The sequence below is a fragment of the Passer domesticus genome, chromosome 2, assembly GCF_036417665.1.
Source record: "Passer domesticus isolate bPasDom1 chromosome 2, bPasDom1.hap1, whole genome shotgun sequence".
NCBI lineage: Eukaryota > Metazoa > Chordata > Aves > Passeriformes > Passeridae > Passer > Passer domesticus.
The window spans coordinates 50,357,974-50,366,705 of record NC_087475.1 but is presented as its reverse complement, the minus strand read 5'-3'; the positions used below and the strand labels follow the sequence as shown (position 1 = coordinate 50,366,705).

Below are 8,732 nucleotides of genomic sequence, written 5' to 3'. Positions count from 1 at the left end.
GATCAAAAGCAAAATGTAAAATATATTCAGTCTTCTCTAGGTCAATTCATATCCTGTTCTTATTTTTAAAATTAACATAATTTCAATAGTTGCAGTCCAAGAAATTCCAATTTACATCACTGTTGCATCAAATTTTTAGCCATTTATATTCTGATACTCTTTAAAGATTGTATTTTCTGATAGTTTATTTTCATCAGTTGCTTGCTGATTCAAACAGCATCAGCAATTTTGTTACTGCTTGAAACTGGAATATAGGAAAATGTTATATTTACTTTAATTTTAAGCATTATTTTCCTTCAAAGGGGCATAAATCTTAAAGATGCCTATAAAAATATTGGTTTTATTCTGATAAAAATGGGCTGAATTAGTTTAGAGCTCATGCTCCTGGAGAATCTAAAACTATTCTCATTTACGCTTTAGAATCTATAATGCAGTGTCAACTCTGAATATTGCTGGGAAACAAGGACCAAGTACTTGACTGCATTTGTAGTCATGCTGGGTCAAGTAAAACAAATAAACAAGCCAACTTCACTATGAGAGTTATGGAGAAAATGCAGGAGTAGAATAATCAACTTTTGCTCTTTTAGCAGTTTAATATAAAAATCAATATGTGACAGAAGGGTTTAAGTCTCTTCCATTACCAATGGCAAAAATTTTAAATAAAGATGAATATCATCAAACTTGCGTGTCCAATAAGGCAAGATGGAAAATAATATTTTACTGGCTCGGGCTGATGAATAGCTGATACATCGAAGTAGCAGGGAAGGTCATGCATTTTATCTGCATGGTACTCTTCAGTCACAACCACTGCGGAGCATCTCACACAGTCTGAATTACCAGGAAGCAGCAATGACCGTAGATATCACCTGTTCCTGGTGGGGGAGTTGGACTATATCATATTTAATCTCCCTTCCAATCCAGATCATTCTGTGATTTTATTATTCTATATTTTTATTTTGATTCTTCTGTAACACCAGAATAGTAGTAACTATGACAAGTTCGTTTTATTTCTTGAAAGCTGTTAATGTACAATCCCGTAGAACACATTTAATATAAGAAGGGAGGAAAACATATAAATGTCTAATCAGACAAGACAGTAATTCCCTGCTCTTTCTCTTTGAACACCGGAAGGTATTTAATATCTAATAACTTTCCTGTAAGTCTCTAGGAAACTTTCAGATACTTAATGCTGTTTTATTTGGAGCAAACTGTCACAAAATGGTGAGCATTCCCCCTAGTTCTCTCATCCTTTGTTTTACTGTGAAATCTTGATTTAGTTACACACCCAACTATTCCCTCAGGCTATTAAGTACTAAAGTACTCCAGCAAAATCTAGGGGAGATGGCACAATAGATCTGCCTACAGGACATTATTTCCATTAGGAGTAATGTTCTGCACTGCAGAAAAATGCGCTAATAGCACTGCATTAGTATGTTAAAATGGGGTTACTGGTGCATGTCACCACTCAGCACAGTTCATTATCTTATGATTAAGTATGTATCAAGATAATCAGAGATTTATAGATACTTTTCTAAACAGCTGAAGAACTTTTGAAGAATAATAAAAAAATTCTTTCAGATAAAGGGCTTTGCTTGTCTTGCATTTTGTGTTTTCTTTCTGAAAACCTACATACTCATTATATTCTTATTTTAAAGCTTGAATACCAATCAACATTTTCTACAAGATAACAAGGGAGTAGAGCAAAATAACACTGAAGAAAAAGACATGTTAACATTTCATCCAAGGGAACATTACTCATTACTGGCTTCACAGCATTCAGAACTATTTTGACAGAAGTAATGTGTGCTCTCTCCTTTGTTTCATGCATGAATTAAAATTGTAATTAGTGCATCTGTAGAAAAATCACCACCTAATATACAAATGTCTGTCCATAGATAATTTTTCTCTCTCCCTTGCAGTTCACTTAATAGTCTCAATTCTTCCATGGTGTCAGGGAGACTAGTGGAATTTCATTACAGCATCATCTCATTTCATTGTTTAAGTCTGTGACTATTAGATAACAAAGTGCAATGTAAAATTTATTCTTCCAGCCACAGTGTAATTTGGAGAGTTCTGCTTTGTCTGAAAACATCGGAGACCTCTCCACTGTATTTATTTTTATTTTTGAGAAAGTGTATTAAGATTTATTACTGTAATGCAAGGTACATCCAGGGGAGCACATACACACTTTCATTGTTCCTAAGAGGAACAGCTACAAGTGAAGACACCAAAGGTGATTACATGAACATTCAGCTGCGTATTTACAGATGCTGGTGTTTCTCACAATACCACCATGTACCTCCATTCCCAAAGTGGCCTTAACATTTCAATATTTTGTTTTTCAGCAAATCACTTTCCATAAAAGAAAATTACTGGAAACAAGGAAGTTAGTAGATGTTTAAAAATATAGACAACCAAGATGTTCCCTGGCTATATGGTATTTCCTACTGCTAGAAAAATATAGAAAACAAGTAAATTTTGTTCCATTATGAAGCAAATAGTTTGGAGATGCAGCTGGCACTGGTTTCCTTAAGTGCTCAAAGTGCACTTAATGGTGAGTGGCTTCTTCTCACTAAGGTATGTTTATAAAATCACAAAAAATTCTTAAGTATTACAACTTTTTCAAGAAATCATTGGATAAGGAAGAACTCATATTCCTCTCCTCTTTCTATTTATCGGTTGCCCTTTCCTTTTTCATTTTCCTTTCTTCTTTCTTTCTTTTTTTCTTTTTTTTTTCTTTTTCCTTTCAAGAGGCAAAACACTAAAGCCCGCTTCATCTCTGTTTCAGTGACATCAGCTGTCTAGAGGTGTTTCTTGACTCCAACACTTATCTGTGGCTTGCTTTACCTTTCAATCACCAGCAGATTCGCCTTCAATATTCCGAATATGGGGGGAAAAATGTATATTTGAATGCACAGTGCACAGAAATGGAGGACAATAAAAAATTCCAAATGTGTGAAGTCGAAATAAAATTACTAACAACAGTCAAAGATTCCTGAAATGCTAAAACTTTGCAATTGCAATGATATTGGTATTCAAGATTCGGACTCTATTTTTTTACATAATAATTTGAAATAAGACTGAGAAAGAAATAAAAAATTCACAGATGCATCTTTTAGTACCAAAGTATGGTACCAAATATGTTTCAATCTACAGTTCTATACAAGTATGACAGCAGTTTTCTGTATCTGGATGCTTCTTAAAACTATGAAGATTTATAATCATAACTCATCAGCTACCAGAAGAAAGGTCATTTTGATTAAACAATGGGGAAATTAACCCGAAAACAATGAAGGCACAGATCCATATTGGTATTTATGGACTTTTCTCCTAACACACCTAGAACTTGACAAGAAAAGTTATGTGCAAAAATGTATTTGTGCATTCAAATGCTTTATCTTCAGATCTTTCTGTGTCTGAATGAGAACTTGAACATGAGTTTCCTAAATCAGAGTTACATGACTGAGTCAAAGATCTGGCTCCTTTTTTGACCTTTGTTTCCTCCACTTGGGTGGAGGGAATGCTCACTTGCTTTACATGCCTATAAATAGAATAAATACTTCCAAATATTTTAGGGTAATTAGAAGTCATCTACAAACTAGGCATTATAACAACACAAAAGAAAGATGTACAACAATGCCACAAGTTTATTCGGATCATGCCCACTTTTCTCCAATTAAAGAATGAAAAAGATTATTAAAAAAAAAATAAAAGAGAATAAAATGAAAAGGTAAATTAGTGCCTGGAGGACACTTCAAAAGGAAAGAAATGATAAATGCCATTTAGAATTCCCTGCCTGATTTATCTGCAATATTCATAAGTGTGTGTTTATCCAAAAGCTTTGTCTCAGATCAGGCAATTAATTAAACTAGAGAAGATCTCAAGCAGGGAGAGATGAGAGTTGTTAATAGTGTGTAGCAGATAATCAAATTTGTCTCTGCTGTTTTTCTTGGGATGCATTCCTCTGTTTGCACTTCTGCAGCATGAGGAAGATGTGAGATCCATGGCTGAGCAGTACAACAGGAAATATGCAGACACAAATCTTCAGAACAGGAACAGTTACCACTTGTGCTAGTGTCATATATCTCAGCTCCAGATGATTGCACCTAAGCGTATCTTCACTTCTTTGGGCATATAAGCATGAATGCTTTTAGACACTCCTTGTTTCTTGAGAGTGTGTGGGGAAGTAGGTGATGTTTTCAACCCAAGGTCAAAGCTGAAAAGTAAGAAATGGCAAGACAGGACAAAAATAAGATCAGGACTGGTAAAAACCCAAAAGGTGAGGATGAGACTTTGTTTCAAATTGTCATAGAAAGTGGTAGAAAGCACAGAAATCAAAACATGGCAGTAGGAAGGAACAGATATCAAGTGCATCCTTTTAATTTTATGTGGGACTTTCAGAGCACACAAGCCAGTCATACATTCCCCTTTAGACTATAAGATTGCAGTGGCTTTGCCAATAACAGGAAGAAATTAAACCCTCCTAACCAAATTATATGATTTCTAGAGCTCAGATCAAATACTGGCTTGTTGTTCCAAGTGCTGAGACTGCAATCTTGTTTGGTGCTCTTGTAGACTGCACCAAATCAAAAGAGGCCATAATGCCTCTCCTGGAAATACATATACTGCACATCCAGGTAGGATTTGATTCCAAACTTTGATACCACAAGACTTTTTTTCCAGGATTTTTGTTCAGAATTATGTACACAATGTTATTTATTTTCATGTTAGGCAGTTTGAATCCACAGGCTGCAACTTTTACCAAGATCAGACCTGGTATCTGAGTGACCAAGGAGTTCCTTGCCTTCTGTGAAAGCCAATACTTCAATGCACTAAGATTTTCTTACACCTTTTGAATAATGCATCTGCATGTCTCATGACACCTGTAATGGCTGGCTTTTCACTGAAACCTCAGTGCTTGAAAATCATTAAAATCCCCCTGATAAAATAATTTATACTGGTAATTCTAACAAAGAAATGTGGTCAGTGTGTGCCTAGATACCTGGAAAAGTAGTGCAAATGCTTACAATAAGTAGATACTCCCCTGTGTAGCTGCAGTTGGCAGCTACATGGGGATGTTTTATTAAAATTAGAGATGGATCACTAATCAAGATAAAAACATTTGAAATTCTGTGATACTGATGTAAATGCAAATCAGAAAATACTGTTATTTTTAAACTCATAGATCCTGAAAAAATCCCATCTCATATAGCATCTAGAAAATCTGTCTTGAATGTATTGTGTGTTCATAGACTTTTATTCCATTACAAAAATGCAGATTACTGCTTGGGGTTTTTTGCACTTGGAAATATGTTCAGTCTTTTCCTGTTTAACAGTCTCAGAGGTTTACTTTAGAAATGAAAACAAAGTTAAGTAGTCCTTTTGACCAAAGTCTCCTTAAATACTAAACAGAAAGTTCTGTCCACTGAAATGACAGTAACTTGAAAAGTCCTCCTTCTGGCTACTTTTTGTGAGAGTTCCCATCTGACAGATCCCTGTTTGAAAACAATATGTAATACATAAGTAGTGAAATTACCAATTTGTGAAGCTTGCTGACACTTATTCATGAGCTCAATTCTCCAAGTACCTCTGGGGCATCAAAAACATTGAGAGAAGCAGCATCATTTTGGACTTGAACCTTTCATTTCAGGGGGAAGGGAAGTGGTTCATAGAGTAGCTCTGTGACAAAGTCTCTTTCTAAGACCAGTACTTCAAGTTAAAGACATTCCATCAGCATCCTGATGGAAAAACAGTCTGGACTGAAGCACTTTCAATTGCATTAGATATGCAAAAGGAATGTGTCCGTACAACTTTTATTTGCCACTAAAATAAACTGGCCATTCCACTGTTGCTGGAGTAAGGACTGACCATTTAGAAGACAATGAAATAGTTACTGGCCTATCTAGTGAAAAGGATACTCAGTGATACTCAGCTGACTAATTCTACAGGTGGAATATCACATTTTTTGAATCACTGTCAAAAGTAAATGCTTGTATGTCAAAACAAACAGAAATCAAGTAGAAATAGCTAAATGGATAGAAGAGAGCAAAATCAGTAAAGCAAACAAAATTGTTTTCCCACAAAATATTTGTTGTGAATAAATATTAATTATTGAAATTCCAGTCATAAAGCTAAGCGACTACACATTTTTATAACTTTCTACGAGTCCGTCACTAAACACCTCAGTCAAAAATAAATTCAGTACTGAAAGAGAATTTTCCTCAACTTTTTCTCCATGGAGAAAAACCTGGTGCAGGACGTCTTGTTTTTCAGGGAAGTAGAAGATCGTACACTATTTTTTAAGTGAAAAACATCACTTCACTCATTACCCCACAGAAGCCAGAACAGAAAAATCCACCCACAAAATATGATCAAGTTTATGTAATTGTATGTGAGCATATACCTGTCAATTAGCTGTTTGAGTTCCCATTGTAATCAATAGAGATTTGGAGATTTCCCCATTTGTAATCAATAGAGTTTGATTGTAATAAATAGGCAGCTTGGCCACTTGGGGTGCCAAGGCTATCCCACTTGGCCTGTGGCAGACATTTCAAGCAGGCATAAGCCTCCTGTGGGAACTGTGACATAATACGGAAATAAAGACTTCTATTTGGAAAAATTAATCAAGAGCAGCAGAAAATTAGACACCTCACTTCCATGTGGACAGTACAGGCTGGGACTCACCCACCTTACAAGACCCTTGTGTGCCTGCAGTAGGGAGATCAGTCCCACCTCAGGGGAATGACCCTTACCTAAATGTGGGCACCTCGCACCATGTGTGAGGCTTGTCCATAACACGTGCGCAGCACTGCTAGGTGGGACACAAGGCTTGCAGGAGACCTGCAGCTTTCTGGAGAAGCACACAGAGGTCAGCTAAGACATCCTGCTGGAGGATACCCCACAATGCAATATATCAAAGGAATCCCAACACAGCTGTTCACCACGTGTGAACATAACCCCATTTCTGCATTGTCTGTAGTGTCTGAACTACTTCCTGCTGCCTAGACAGAGAACCTATAGCAGGTGGCTGAATAAAACTGTAAGGAATACATGCACCTGTGTTCCTAAATTAATGATGGTGGCTCTTATCCTCCTTCAATAGCGATGCCAAGTAAATGCACCATCTATATACCTGGCACAGTTTTAGTCCTGGCTAAGTTAAATTGATAAGCTGGCCCTTCCCTCTATGGTTTCCACATTGAGAAAGCAAAGCCACTAATTTACTGTAAAATTTCCCAATGTAGAAAACCCAGTTATGCTTGTATAATACTTTTTTTAATTAGTTTCTGCTGCCAGTAACAGGTACTGAAATCAGGTTTTGCAGCTCATGAGAATTAACTAAAATAATATTGTCTCTGATGTCAGCATATCAAATAACATAACATTTTCCATACAAAATTACATGTCATATGAAGATGCCCTACATTTGACCTTCCTGTGGAGGAGTGATAATCTAAATCTCACTCTAATATCTGTTTGACTGAAAATAAAGGACAGTTCTAAGCCTTGCATAAACACCTTTTCTGCACCTGGCTGTCATGATTACCATGAAACAAATGTAATGAATTTAATTTGTTAAGGGATCGAGTAACTTCAAAGACAATTTGCAGTATGAGCTTGCTCTGAGAGGCAAGGTATAACAATAATTTCCTCTCTCCCAGTTGAGAATTCTGGAATCACTATCCTCCAGTATTGAAAAATATATATGAAAAGATAAAGGGAGAGAGGGCTTTCAGAACAAATTGCACATTTAGGCATGGGTCCTTATGGCTATGTATATGTAAATTATCTCTAGATACTAAGCAACAATGCATTTATGTTTCAGCACAGCTTTTCTGTTCTCATCTTTCTCATCTGGAATATTCTGGTATCCTGAGAATAGCAAGTGTGACCTTCTGCTTAGCCATATGAGGTAAGACCAATATTCTTCATATGTTTTCATCCTCATTTATATAGGTTTTCCTTGGACTTGTATGTCACAGTAGTAAGAAAATCCTAAATCTTGCAGATATTCAGAATAACCTGGTGACAGAACATATAAATGAGAAGAAACTTTTCTCCCCTCCCTTCTACCTGTGTGGGAAGAAACTCATCTTTAAGCATCCTAACCTGAAGCAATGAAACAGGATGAACCAATAGAGTCAAGAGGACACATCCCATGTATGTCACTCCTGATCACAGACACATGGTATTTAGTGTTACTTCATCTTTGGGATCTGTCCAGCAAAAATAACAACAGTAAAACATAGGTAATACGACTTTTCCAGTAGCTTCTGTTTCTGACATAAATTATGATGTGAGGTCCTAGCCATAAAATTACGGTAGAAAAATTATCTTATTTTCACCCAAGAAGTCTGTAGATTTTTCTGTCAAAAAAAAAGGAAATAGAATTGTAAGTAATAAGTACACATTAGCTACACTCTGATACAATGGATACTTACCAAAAATATGTCTTTTCTTAACCCTAAGAACAACAGGATCCTTGAACCAGAATCAGCCAAAATATTTTTATCCCCACCTCTAAGATTCTCTAGTAAAAGAGACCTTTTTTCTCCCGTGGCACACAAACCAGTTTACTCCTCCCCAGTGGTGAATCATCTGTTGGCATGAGTAATTCCTTTACACAGAAGGAATGGCATATTTTAAGCAGTGGGATTATCTGTGAGTGTATTATACCAAGGTACACTGGAGAGAGAGAGAGGGGAGCAAGCACAGCACTGCCTGGGCACTGC

At 36.3% G+C, this 8,732-nt stretch overlaps 1 long non-coding RNA gene across 1 annotated transcript in view; it reads right to left on the bottom strand.

Annotated features, from left to right (window-relative positions):
- Nucleotides 1-3,771: 3,771 nt before the first annotated feature.
- The window catches only part of LOC135295410 (uncharacterized), a 75,526-nt gene continuing 70,565 nt past the window's right edge, over nucleotides 3,772-8,732 (bottom strand). Inside the window, exon 3 of the long non-coding RNA XR_010357492.1 lies at nucleotides 3,772-4,216. This is a non-coding gene — a long non-coding RNA (uncharacterized LOC135295410). The remainder of the gene's footprint in view (nucleotides 4,217-8,732) is intronic.